The 15,104-nt window shown below is 29.7% G+C and overlaps 1 protein-coding gene across 4 annotated transcripts in view; it reads left to right on the top strand.

Annotated features, from left to right (window-relative positions):
- The window catches only part of LOC129911385 (uncharacterized), a 163,379-nt gene that overhangs the window by 112,576 nt on the left and 35,699 nt on the right, over positions 1 to 15,104 (top strand). For 3 of the 4 annotated variants that reach the window (XM_055989186.1, XM_055989185.1, XM_055989183.1), the window contains exon 3: positions 9,702 to 9,726. The exons of the other annotated variant lie outside the window; for it this stretch is intronic. The gene's annotated coding sequence lies outside the window, so the exon portion shown is untranslated. The remainder of the gene's footprint in view (positions 1 to 9,701; positions 9,727 to 15,104) is intronic. 4 annotated transcript variants of the gene reach the window in all.

Raw genomic sequence — 15,104 nt, 5'->3', positions numbered from 1 at the left:
GTTTTTTCCATATACATCGTAAACCAAGCAAAATTTTGATATATTTTTTTTGTTTTTTTAGTTATACATTTATTTTTGTGTTGAGATAGACATAAACATTGTTCCAAAAAAAAAAGAAGATTAAATTGCCTTCAAAATGCTGTGCTCACTAAATTTTTTCATTGAAAATTAACATTTTTTTTTTCATTGCATTAACATTTTCTATATCTTTTTTTCAAAACTATGACCATATATAAAAAAAAATGTTTGCAAAAAAAAAAGAAAAAAATGTGAATATCAGTCCCTTTTTCGATTAACAAAAATTAAAGGTATGATATTTGACTAAATTTTTGTAATAATCCAGTAGTTTAATAATTCCATTTTTAGTATTCAAGTTTATTTCTAATGTAAGCATTTAACATATTAAATAAATAAATAGGCATTATTATCTTTCAATTAAGCCATCGAAACCTAAAAAAATATTTAATGGAATATTTTTTTACGAATTTTTAAAAATATGTTACATGAGAGTAACGCTGGGTTCAAAAGGGTTAAATAAAAATAAAAAACTAGAACGACTACTGCACTCTTGCGCCATTATTTTATTTGTTTGAAATTTTTTCAATTCCACTTGCTAAATGCTTTTGTTTAGCCTTCAGCATTCAACTCGTTCTGCTCAGTTATTTTATTCTGAGTCCATCGATGAACTAGCTCAGAATACGTTCAGAACGAAAAAAGAATCACAAATTTGAAGCTCTAAATGTTCAGAATTAAAAAAGAAATACAATTTTTAGAAAGAAAAAAAAAAGTCGCTATTACGAAATTAGTGAAAAGGTCGCTTTAAATAAAAAGTCGTCGCTTGGTCGCTAAGGCTTCAAAAAGGTCGCTAATAGCGACTAAAGTCGCTTAACGGTAACGCTGGTGGGGGTTAGCTAGTTTCCTATAAAGTTATACCATTTTGAAAAGAGAATTAAACACACCAACTTTTAAGCTAACTTGCCGAAATATCGTAATGCATTTTTTTTTTTTACACTACGGTTCATTAAATTAGGGTCATGTAAAATGTTTTGAGTACTTAGTTGGGCAAAAAAAGTGATATTACCTTTAAAACTAATGCAGCTGAGTTAAAATTTTTGAATGCACTTGTTAGCAAGGTCATTCAAGGTTTCGTTGCAAAAGAAGTAAAATGCACGACTGGGGTCACACGTACTTGCTCTTGCAGTTCAAGTTGCTTACATTTTTAAGACTTTTTATATAGAAACTTCGGAAATGTAGGTACACATAAACATAAAAACAAAAAAATAAAATTAATTTTTCAAAGAAATAAAACAATATCTGAAATCAAATCGCCCCACAAAACAAGTATGCAGTTTTATTAGATATCTTAAGGTGCATTTTTAGAAAAAAAAATTTTAAATCGTTAGAGCAGTTTTTTAAAAAACTAATTTTTTGGAAAAAAAGTTTTAAAATAAAATTGGTATGCCACTTTGTAGAAATCACTTATCAACATCTTAAAACAAAATTTAAAAAAATTCAATGTCCGCTTTTCGAAAATTTGATTTTTGAAAACAAAAAATTTCAAATTTTTTTTAAAAATCCAAAAATTATTTTTTTTTTGAAAATTTTTGTTTGGCTTACCTATATTGAAATTATATAAATGCTTCTTCACAAAAAGTTTCGTTGAAATCGAATAAGAACTTTCGGGGATAATCGGATTTGCAAAAAAAAAACGGTTCTATTATGGCACATTTTTAATTTTTAAAAGTATTATCTTACGCACGTTAAATAAAAATCAAAAACTCTTTTACATTTTGGTGATGTTAATTTTGGTAAAAAATAAATAAATCTGCAATTTCTCCTAGGAAATCACCAAAAACTCTTAACTTTAAAGCCAATCTCCCCAGTGTTTTAGTAGTATAGTAACTAAAGCTCAAAAATTGGCAATATTGGGGAACCCGGCGGAACAGCTTAGATTTTGATGATCTTTTTTTTTCAAACGTCGGTAATTAAAAATACTTTAAAGGTTTAAATTCTATAGATTAAAAATTGCCGGTGTTGCCGTTTTGATTTTTTAAATTTAATTAAAGATTTTTATGAACAAAATAAATTTTTAATCAAAAATTTTTCTTAAATTTCATAAATTAATTGATGCCAAAAGATTGTCTAGGAAATTCAAGGATAAAACATATAGAGGAGTGAGGGACAATCTTCTATCGTTCAAGCGATAGATTCAATTTTCTTATTAATTGACTTCAAACACAAAAAAAAATATTTGAACAGAACGGCAACACCTACAATATTTAAATATACATTTTTAAAAAGCTAGAAGCCTAGTCATATTTGTAAAATTAAAATTAAGTTAATTAAATTAAGGGCTTTTGAAAGAATGGTATCTGAACTCAGATTTTGAAAAAAAAAAAATTATTGAAAAAATTTTAAGATGTCGTTTTTTAAACTTTTTCGTAATACGAATAATAGATAATATAAAATGCATTTATTTTCAAATTTTTTTGGCCGCATTTATTATGATTTGAAATTATAAAATGAAATGTCAATATGTGTTACGGTTTATAAAAAAAATTAAAAAGTATTTCATTTTCGAAGAACTTTTTTTAATAAAAGTTTTGAAAAAAAAATGTATCTTATTTTTTTTTTTCAAAGTTCAACACCTAAACATAAAATTATTTTGTATTTATTTAATAACCCTTACTGTTGAAAGTTAAAAAAAGCAAAAATTTAAAGTTCTTATTTACCAAAGTCTTTGAGAAAATTAATTATTTCGATGCAAAAATTCAGTTTTTATCAAAAAAAAAAAAAAAACCATTGAAATTGAAGTAATTTTTAATTTTTTTTTTTTCAAAAGTGTGATATATTTTGCCTTTTCCGCTTCGGAATTCAACTGATAAAATTTATGGCCAAAAATTTTTGTAAAATAAATTCATAATTTATTAGAAAAAGTTTGGAAAAAAGTCATTTTTAAATTTTTTTAACACAATTTTTTTTTTTTTAATTCTGAGTTTGAGGACCATTTTTTCAAAAACTCTTAATTAAATTTAGTGGATTTAAATTAAAGAGATAAGAATGAGCTTCTGGCTTTTTAAAAATGTATTTTAAAATATTGTAAATGTTGCCGTTGTTTTCAAAATATTTTTTTTTGTGTTTGAAGTCAGATTGTGAGAAAATTGCATTTATCGCTTAAATGATGGAAGATTGTTCTCTACTCCCTTATATTTTTTTTCCTTAAATTACCTAGAGAATCTTTTGCTATCATTTGTTCTTTGAAATTTAAGCAAAAAAAAAAAATGGTTTTGTTCAAAAAAATTTTAATGTTAATTTAAAAAAACAATACGGCAACATCGGCAATTTTTTATCTATAGACTTTAAAGTATTTTTAATTACCTACGTTTGAAAAAAAAAATTGTCAAAATCTGAGCTGTTCGGCCGGGTTCCCTAATAATTTGCTTTAGTTACTCTACTACAGGCTGAAGCTCGATTTATAGGCAGAAAGACACAGACAGACAGAATTGCGAAACGCACTTTTTTTGCGAATCCTAAACTACTATAGTAGGTACCGATATCGCAAGTAAAAATTTTGGCAAAAGGGTGTTTTTTTTTCGAAGAATAGTACCTATTGTTCTTCTTCATTCAATTCGGATTGGCTGCTATAAGTCTATTCATTTGACTTATCATCGTGAAAAATAATTTGGAAGATAAGTTTCATAGAAATATGTTGCAATTAGGAGTAAAGGTGTTTTTTTGTGCATTAATATCTTATTTTGTTACTGTCTTCATACAACTTTTAAAAGAAAACCCAGGATAGATCTTAAATTTCCTAGGAAAAGTTCCCATCATATTAACAAAACCAAATTTAAAATTAAAATAAAAATCCTTCCTAAACGTAACAAGAAATAATGTCTACGTTTGGTATGTATCAAAATTAAAAATGTAAAAAAATGCTGACGAATATTTTTTAGTCATAAATTCTATTTTCTACCTTACCTGCAATTTTAGAATTTAATTTCGTCGTGTCGGTAGGATGCACTCACAAAAAATGCCAAATGAATATAACACTCCAAGTATAGGTATCTTTCATCCTCACAAAAAAAAAAAAACAACGTTGAATGAATTTTTGTGTGTGTTTATGTGTTTTGTGTGATATGTCTTTTGTTTTTCCTGAGGGAAATCTTTCAAATAACATCAACAGCATGCAAGTTTGCTGGTGGTTTGAGAGTATGTGTGTTCAGTCATTCAGTGTTAAGTTATTCAGTGTTCAGGGAATTTAGGACACAACACATTTTAATAGAACACCACCCCGAAAAACCTCAAACTCAAACCAAGGCGCAGCAAACATCCATCCAATGTCCTTTTATTTTGAACTGGTTATGAGATGCTTCTTTTGACATTTATGTCCCTGGTGTTCTTTCCTCTTTCCTCTGCTCTGCTCTCTGATATTGCACCACCGCACCGTTTTGCCACCGCAACAGTAGTAGCATCGCATCTGGATGTGATTTGTGATTTAGTGCATGGGAAATGAGTTCAATATCAGAGAGAAAGCAGAGAAAGGACACAACGAGAACAACGAAGCGTTAAAATGTGGGCAAAGTAGGCAGGCACGAGAGCGAGGTGGTTTTATTATAGTTGAACATGGACATTTCATTAAGTTAACTGCTGATGCTTCTACCACCGCCCAATGGATGCCTCTTCTACTCTTCCTCTTGTTATTGCTTCTGCTGCATTGACCTTCAGCAAAAAGCGGCGCGGCGGTATAGCGGCAGCTAAAGCACTAATAGCTCTAGTGCTACTTTATACTATAGTGAGGATGGGATATGGCAAATGGCGATATGGTGGTTAGGGCTCATCACAACATTCGCATGGTCGCACATTTAATTTAATGAAATGAAAATATGATTTTCATGGGGAAATTATTTCATAATTTGGGTTATGTTTTTGAATGGACTACTCTAGAATTGGGCCGCATGCGGTTTTGTCTAGGCATTTAACAAATTCCCAAATGCACTCATCTCAATATTATGAGTTAATTGAGATGGAAAAGTTAGTTTTGTGTTTATTATTTTTTTTTTATTGTTTGGTTGAATTGAATGAGGTCTCTATATTTGCAAATAATTGGGGATTTAGTCAATTAAATTGGTGGAGCAAAAAAAAAAAATATTTGCCCTGGATTGCAGTTTTTATTTCTTTGAGCAAAATAATTTATGCCAATAGAAAAGAATAGAATAATTTTTAATAAGATTTGATTTACGAGAACATTTTTAAAATTAAATTTAGTATTTTAACCAGACTTTTGAAAAACTATTTTGTGAAATCAAACAAGTCATTTGGGAAAAAGTAAGATAAAAAAATGGGTTTAAATAACAACTTTTGAAAAACGATATATTTTTTTAACTATGAAAAAACGATACCTAGATAAAAACCACCTAGATCAAGTTAGGCAAAAATTCGGGTCACTATGGCGTATGCATAACAATTTGTTTGTATTTAAGAACATTTTAGCATTTTTACTTGCTCTATATTGCAAGTATTGGTTTCGTGTCGAAAAAAAAAATTGAGGTTTTAATCAAAACCAACATTACGCTGATGGAGAATTCCGAAAAAATGCGTCTCGCAATTCCGTCCGTGCGTCTGTGCGTCCATCTGTACACATTTCCACAGCCTAAACGGGTGGAAAAAACTTAAAAAACTTGTCCCGTTATTGCAGTCTTCAAAAAGGTATACAAGTTTCCAAAGTTGTAGCTAGATCGAAAAATATTACAATTTTAATTCAAGACCAAAAATACAAACAAAAATAAACACATTTTCTCGAACTGTTGTTTGTTTATTTCTCTTTGAACAAAAGCCTCTATTTTTGTTTGTATTTTTGGTCTGAAAAAACCCTGTTTTGTTGAATTAAAACTGTAATATTTTTCGATCTAACTACAACTTTGGAAACTTGTATACCTTTTTGAAGACTGCAATAACGGGAAAAGTTTTTTAAAGTAATAAACCAGTGTCACACCATACAAATTTTTTTCGATTTGTTGCTTTGAAATAAATGTAAGAAATTGAATTTTGAGAAAACTTGGAACTGTTAATTAACTTGCAGCAAAATGGCGTATGAAATAAAAAAATGTTTTGATTAATTAATTGTTTCTTATTATTGGACAATATTTTAGTGAAAGAATAATAAAAAACAAAAACCAATTGGGGACGGAGGAAGCAAAATACTGTTGCAAAGTAGGAATTTTTCGCAATTTCACAAAAAATGCATTAATTCGAAAACCGTAAGGATTTGGGATGAACAAGTTACCAAATTCTGAGAGCCCTTAAGTTGGCCTATCAGCATATTTCGTTTGATCCATTACTTTTGGGACACCCTGTATAAAAAGGAGTATTTAGTAGTATACTGATACTGAGTTAATAACATTCCCTCTTGAAAATTCATAAAAAAAATATTTTTAATAATGCTTGGTACACTTAAAGAACTGGGAACCACTAAGAAATAAAATTACTAAGGAAATGAAATTCCTTTCTCTACCTGATCAAATCTTTTTGAAATTGCAAATTTCGAAGAATTTAAAAGTCTTTCAAAACTCTTATAAACGAAATGGCTATTTTTTAGATGACAGTAAAATATATATAAATTAATAACAAAAAAAAAAAAACTAGTGGGTATACTGCAAATATTATATTAAGCCCGGTGGTGAGACATGTCCCATGAGACATTTGTGTTGAGATATTTCTCATGAGACATTTGCATTAAACATTTCTCATGAGACATTTATCTACAGACTTTATCTAGAGACATTTATCTATCCACATTTTTCTATCGACATTTATCTATCGATATTTATCTATCGCTATTTATCTATCGACATTTATCTATCCACATTTATCTATCGACATTTATCTATCGACATTTATCTTCAGACATTTATCTATCCACATTTATATCTCGACATTTATCTTGAGACATTTATCTATCGACATTTATCTATCGACATTTATCTATCCACATTTATCTATTGACATTTATCAATCGATATTTATCTATCGACATTTATCGATCCACATTTATCTATCGACATTTATCTATCGACATTAATCTATCGATATTTATCTATCGACATTTATCAATCGATATTTATCTATCCACATTTATCTATCGACATTTATCTATCGACATTAATCTATCGACATTTATCTATCCACATTTATCTATCGACATTTATCTATCGACATTTATCTATCGACATTTATCTATCCACATTTATCTATCGACATTTATCTATCGACATTTATCTATCGACATTAATCTATCGATATTTATCTATCCACATTTATCTATCGACATTTATCTATCGACATTTATCTATCGACATTAATCTATCGACATTAATCTATCGATATTTATCTATCCACATTTATCTATCCACATTTATCTATCGAAATTTATCTATCTACATTTATCTATCGACATTTATCCATCCACATTTATCGATCCACATTTATCTATCCACATTTATCTATCGAAATTTATCTATCTACATTTATCTATCGACATTTATCCATCCACATTTATCGATCCACATTTATCTATCAACATTTATCTATCGACATTTATCTATCCACATTTATCTATCCACATTTATCTTGAGACATTTATCTATCCACATTTATCTATCGACATTTATCTATTTATCCACATTTATCTATCCACATTTATCTATCGATAGACAGTCCACATTTATCTATCGATAGATAAATGTGGATTTATCTATCCACATTTATCTATCGATAGACAGTCCACATTTATCTATCGATAGATAAATGTGGATAGATAAATATCGATAGATTAATGTCGATAGATAAATGTCGATAGATAAATGTGGATAGATAAATGTCGATAGATAAATGTCGATAGATAAATGAGGATCGATAAATGTGGATCGATAAATGTGGATAGATAAATGTGGATAGATAAATGTGGATAGATAAATGTGGATAGATAAATGTCTCAAGATAAATGTCGATAGATAAATGTGGATAGATAAATGTCGATAGATAAATGTCGATAGATAAATGTGGATAGATAAATGTGGATAGATAAATGTGGATAGATACATATCGATAGATTAATGTCGATAGATAAATGTCGATAGATAAATGTCGATAGATAAATGTCGATAGATAAATGTCGATAGATAAATGTGGATAGATAAATGTCGATAGATAAATGTGGATAGATAAATGTCGATAGATAAATGTCGATAGATAAATGTCGATAGATAAATGTCGATAGATAAATGTGGATAGATAAATGTCGATAGATAAATGTCGATAGATAAATGTGGATTGATAAATGTGGATAGATAAATATCGATCGATTAATGTCGATAGATAAATGTCGATAGATAAATGTGGATAGATAAATGTAATAGATAAATGTCGATAGATAAATGTAAATAGAGACATTTGTCTAGAGACATTTGTCTAGAGACATTTGTCTAGAGATATTTGTCTAGAGACATTTGTCTAGAGACATTTGTCTAGAGACATTTGTCTAGGGACATTTGTCTAGGGACATTTGTCTAGAGACATTTGTCTAGAGACATTTGTCTAGAGACATTTGTCTAGAGACATTTGTCTAGAGACATTTGTCTAGAGACATTTGTCTAGAGACATTTTCCTAGAGACATTTGTCTAGAGACATTTGTCTAGGGACATTTGTCTAGGACATTTGTCTAGAGACATTTGTCTAGAGACATTTTTCTAGAGACATTTGCCTAGAGACATTTGCCTAGAGACATTTGTCTAGAGACATTTGTCTAGAGACATTTATCTAGAGACATATGTGCAGGGTGTCCCAAAAGTAATGGATCAAACGAAATATGCTGATAGGCCAACTTTAAGACTCTCAGAATTTGGTAACTTGTTTATCCCAAATCTCGATTTTTGTTTGTTATTTTGCTCTGAAAACGTCTGTTTTTTTGCGTTCAAATTGTGATATCTTTCGTTCTAATTTCAACTTTGGAAATTTTTATACATTTTTGAAAATAACACGACAAGTTTTCAAAATAATAAACCAGTGCCACACCATACAAATTTTTTTCAGGGTGTTGCTCTGAAATAAAAGAAAGAAATTGAGTTTTTATAAAACATGGAACTGTAAATTAACTTGCAGCGAAATGGCGTATGAAATAAAGTATATTTTGATTAATTAATTATTTCTTATTATTAGGCAATGTTTTAGTGAAAGAATTGTAAAAAACAAAAATCAATTATGAGCGGAGGAAAAAAAATACTGTTGCAAAGTCGGTATTTTTCGGAATTTTACAAAAACTGCATTAAATCGAAAACCGTAAGGATTTGGGATGAACAAGTTACCAAATTCTGAGAGCCCTAAAGTTGGCCTATCAGCATATTTCGTTTGATCCATTACTTTTGGGACACCCTGTATAAAAAAATAATTTTTTATAATATTTTATGTACTTTTTTACCTTACAGGAAATGGTTTAATTAAATCTAATTAAAATTTTGCCTCATTTTTTGATAAAAAGCTTTAAGATAATATCTACTTTTACTATAAGAGCAAGTACGTGCGACTCCAGTCGTGCATTTTATTTTAATTCATTTTACTCGATATTTTTTAGAATAATCACTAAAACATTACATAAGATTTGAGCCACATAAATTACTTATATATTTTTTCTTTCATTTTCTTTTAGATTTTGGAATTTTTCTAAGGAAAACGTAAGTTTATTATTAATTTTCGTTAAAATATTTTTAAAAATTAAATCAAGTAAATAACTTATGATCGATTTTCTAATTATATTATTTAAAGCGCAGGTTCTTTAATTAGTAAAGTGAACATTTTTGCCTTTTTATTGGAAAATACGTGTAGAGTCAGTTGGGGTAAGTGCGCGCACTTTTCACTTTAAGGCAAAATTGTGAAGATTCTATAAGAGATATCAGAATAAAGTTTTTTACGTTTGATAAACCTATATTTTGGGAACAAGAAAACACAAAAAAAAAGTTTTTTAGTTTAAATATTTCATATGATTATAAACAAAAACCAAATGAAGTCAATGTGCACACTCTTACCCCAAAGTCAGGGTAAGATCGCGCAAAATCTTGGGTAAGAGCGCGCACATAGTTTTAATAGGAATCTTGACAGTTTACGTGAACTAAATTTCTAAAAACTTTATGTTATACTTAGTTAAACAAAACTTTGTTTCAAAACTTCCAAGTTTTCACTAAAATTAATGAAAATATAAAAGAAAAAACAAATTAAGTTCAAATACAAAAACTTAAACTTTATTTACAAAATAAAAGAAACAAAATAATATTTCTAATTAAATTAAAAGAAAACTGCCTTTCTTTTTTGAAATTAAGGAATAAAAGCCTTCGTTTCTCAAGATTCAAGTTTGACATTTCTCTGTCTTGTTGAAAAAAGAAAAGTTTAATATGGGAAGAAGTGCGCGCTCTTACCCACAAAAGGACTGCGCGATTTTACCCACAAAGGTACTTTTTTTTCTATTTATCAAATTTATTATAAAATATAAGAAAGTCTAACAAATTTTTGACTTAAATCAAATATAAATAGGCACAATTCAAAAATATATGCTACTTTCGGTATATAATGCTCCCACGCCGACGCCACACACTTTTCCCGCACAACTTTTTTTTTGTTTTTAGTCATATTTTTTCAAGCCTGTTTTAAAATAAAATGGAGCTGAGCACACACTCCCGAAGGTTATCACTTATTGACGTCTTACTAAGCGCTGATTTCCTCATTTTCAGTTTTAGTTTTTTTTGGACACAACTCGAGAAATAAGCAGTGCGCGCTCTTACCCACTGCGCGATCTTACCCCAAATGACTCTATGCTATCAATTCAAAATATCTAGAGTAATGGATTAACTAAAACCAAACCAGCAGTCAATCAGTCTTTGACACTTTTAGGAATATCAGAATTTTAAAACGCTTCAAAAAGTTCAATAATTTATTTAACTTTTTGAAGCTGATAATTATCAGAAACACCCACATTTTGTATCTTCTTTGGCACACTTTTTTATACCGTAATATTCTTTGACATTGTTGATAATGGCAGTTAGGTAGGAAGTTCAGAAGTCATAAGTCAGAACTAGCTTTTGCTGGACTTTTCTTGAATAATGAATTAAAAAGCTGGTGCAGTTAGAGTATTTTGAAAACTTCTTTATAGATTTTTTTATTCCGCTGACACCTTACCCTTGTTTTCCCACGTGCCTCCCATTTACATATATATTTTGTGATAAACACATGGGAATCTATTTGACACAAAAAAAGTTAATATGTAAAATAATCAAAATCGTTATCATTTTCCCATATGGACATTTCATATCACAAAAGGCATTTACATACGAAAATATCAACACCACCCAAAAAATATATTTAATGCAAAGGATCAACTCATTGATTGAAAAATCAGATTAAAGGACATTGCACCTTTGTAGCGCCAACCAAACCCAACATATTTTAGCACACACACACGACAGCAGGCAGACCAGCAGCACAAATATATACTTTAAATGCATTTTCACATGCTTCACGTAACAAAACCAAAAATCGACCGTGTGTACATAGATTTTAGTCCAGATCCTGTCATGTGGCTCCGGCTTCGTGTGCCAATTATAGGTATGACATATGATTTTCAAAAACCATTCTCTGTGTGTATGCAACCAGAAAAATGTCCTCCTGACCCTATTCCCATCAGAATGCATATACGAACACATACACACATACAAATAAGGACTCACGACTCACCCACGAGCCAGCACCAGAAACAAAACAAATACAAAAAAAATGGACCCAGAGCCCAAAAGGATCCAAACTTTGCCAAGCCATCAGACCATCAACCGCCAACCCCAACAAAATCCAGCACAGCCCCTAGCACACACTGTCATGTTAATAATTCATTCTCCAGGATTTTTTTTTCGACAGCCCTTATGGATGATGACGATGTGTGTTTGGGTAGAGTGGGGAACGAAAAAGTGGGGGCTTAGGTAGACAAAAATGAAATTTTCTACCGCGTGGCGTATACTCTGGCTAAGAGAATCCCCTAAATCCGATGAAAATTTAATCTCATTCACTCGTTTTTTTTTTTCTGAGTTGCCAGAGCTTTCCCGAATATTTTATGTCAATTTGTCAACGTTTTGGCATTCTAGAGGAGATTCGTTTCTCCATATTCACCACCCTTTTCCATTCTCCTATAAATTTTTTGGCTTAAACTTAATAAAACAAAAGAACAAAAAGAAGCGCATTATGCTTTCAAATGCCCTCTCCGTGTCATTCATAAAGCGGATAATCAAAAAATGTTTCATATACTCTCTCTATCCGGCTTCCGGTTTACGTTAAAAAAAAAAAAAAAATTGAAAATTCCTAGGGCACTGAACTGATGTTTCCTTGAAAAATATAGTCAAGCATAAATGAAACTTGGATAAAAATCCAATCCATCAAAACGTTGGAATGAAAAAAAGGACCTCCGTTTTGTGAGTTTTTTTTGGTATCTTTTGACAGAGAAATTGATGAATTTTCATAAATAACAATTTTACATCCAAAAGGCTACAAAAAAAATTATTAAACGTTTTTATTTAAACCAGAGGCAGTGCCTAGGGGGAAAGTAGAGACACTTCAAACGAATTAATTTGGCAACTTTTGTGTTGCTATACGTACCTGATGCAAACACAAACACAACACAAAAAACTGAATGAATTTTAATCGGATTCAAGTGCAGCTACAAATTAAGTCTGAACTGGAATTTATTTTTTTTGGGGGGAAATTGTTCCTGCAGGACAATTTTGTAGTTGGACCATCATCGGCAACGTTTGTATATATTTTTCAACTGTATCCTGGGTTGGATTAATTTTGTTAGCTAAACGGAAACACGATTCGCTCGTTAAACAGGAAGTTTTTATATTTAAATCAGATTTATTCTGACCGGACGTTTAAGGATTTAAATGAAAAATTATTATTATTATATTTGTGTTGTTTTGTGTTGTGTTGGTTTTTTGTTATTTATTTGATTGCTTTTTAATTCAAGTTTGTTATGCAAACTTTGCTAGATATGATGTAATTATGACTCCATAGAATGTTGCTTAATTAATTTAGACATTTTGAAAGAAAAAGCTTTGAATTGATTTGAAAATATTTAAACTAGGAACATTTTTAATTGAGAAACTTATTGACAGAAATATCCTTACTCATGCCATAGAAGTATTAAAAAATCTCATTTGATGTTTGGCCATTTGGAGTTGACCATCAAAATGAAGAATTAACAGTAATTTTCAAAACATCATTTCAAGGCTGTTATTTCTATTAAACTGAACCTTTATTGCAGTCTTTAAATTTATATTTTATTTAGTTATATCTTACTAAATTGCCTAGATGGGTTATTGGTGTGGCAATCCAAACATGTGGCGGGTCACTGCGGCGTATACGTAACTTTTTTATTCTTGAAAAACCTAAACACTTAATATTAAGTTTCTATTCTTCTTCTCCGGTATTAAAAAGTTCAATATCTGAGGCCAACTGAGTGCAGTTGTCGTTGAATTTTTTGCTTTTCTTCCAGTTGTAAAAATCGCAAAATTGGACTTGAATTCAACGAAAATTTTTGCACAAAAACGTGTTAGTGGCCCCAATGTTTAAAAAAATTATTTTTTAATCTATTATTTGGAAACGGACCGAAGAGTTTTGTTGTGCCTTAATAGGGAGCCGTTCTTTGAAACCAACCAGAATTTTTGACCAACCAGAATTTTTGACCAACCAGAATTTTGAAACGCAGAATATTGAATTAAAGTATTTTGCGCATTCAATATTTTGAATACAGTAGGTATTATGACCCATACAGTATTTTGACCCCAACAAACCTTAATATTTTCTTTTTGATGATATAACACTTTTTTTTTTGCAAAAAAAAAATCGAAAAAATCTACCTTTTTTTATTCCATCAACTGTAAATCCATATTTTTTAAATGACAACCTATAATTAATTTTATGTCATCTGAAAGCTTATTATTTTACCTTTAATATGACGCTTCAATCATATTTCTACCATGTCTACAAAACAAGTAATTTTTAAGCCAACCATGTCGTAATTTCAAACTGAGATTACGGTACTTCCACCACTTGTGGCTGGTCATCGGCAACAGATCTCCACAGGTATTTTGAGGTATTTTTCAAGTTTTTCAATTTAAGATTGTGTAATTTGTAAAGCACGTACCGTTGTGTTATATCAAATGAAAGGTATTATTATCAGCATGCGTATTAAAGTTAAATAAAATTTGTATGTGCCCTAGATTAAAAGATATAACGCGTTCAAATTTTGTACAATTATAGTTTATTTGATTACCTATCTACAGTATGAATTTCATTCATCTATCTATTAAAACATAAAAGTTATAACCAATTTATTTGTCATGTCGCTTTTTCGTTTCATCTTTTTTCAAATCACTACGATACTAAAGAAGTTTTCGTTTAAAAAAAAGGTTCGATCCCCAATGCCTGCCAACGACTGGGGATCGAACCTACAACTCTTGGGTCACTAGCCGAATGCTTTATCAACGTGAATAAGAGTGATAAAATGCAACAAAAGCTGAAGTCCGACCAAAATAAAAAAAAAAATCTAATGTTGTTTCAATTTTGATTTAAAGATGTTTTATGTTAGTTTCTTCAACATTAAATCAACGTTGAACATACCTATTACATTTTACGTTGCGTTTTTACCCTCAGTGTATATAACTTGGTTTTGAATTTTTTTAAAGAATTTTTTTCAATACCACCTTCTTTATTCAACCTTACACTTAATTAATCTATCATTTATAAAAAATTTAACTCTACACGACATACCATTTAGAAAATAGCTTGTTTTTTTCATGTCATTTTACTCCTATTTACCCTACTTAATGTGCGAATTTCAAAAAACTCTTTTTTTAGTGCATCATGGGTGAGTTTCAACATTTAAACAAAAAGTTTTGGATTTTTATATATATTATATTATGTACTTATGTAGTTTAAGCTTATAAATCATCAATTTTTACTGTCGCTTTTTAGTTTCATCGTACTAAAAAGGTTTTCACTTCAAAAATGTAGTTTG

Source organism: Episyrphus balteatus, chromosome 2 (genome assembly GCF_945859705.1).
Source record: "Episyrphus balteatus chromosome 2, idEpiBalt1.1, whole genome shotgun sequence".
Classification (NCBI taxonomy): Eukaryota; Metazoa; Arthropoda; class Insecta; order Diptera; family Syrphidae; genus Episyrphus; species Episyrphus balteatus.
Note: the sequence above shows the minus strand (reverse complement) of the source record. Positions and strands in the feature narration are given on the sequence as shown.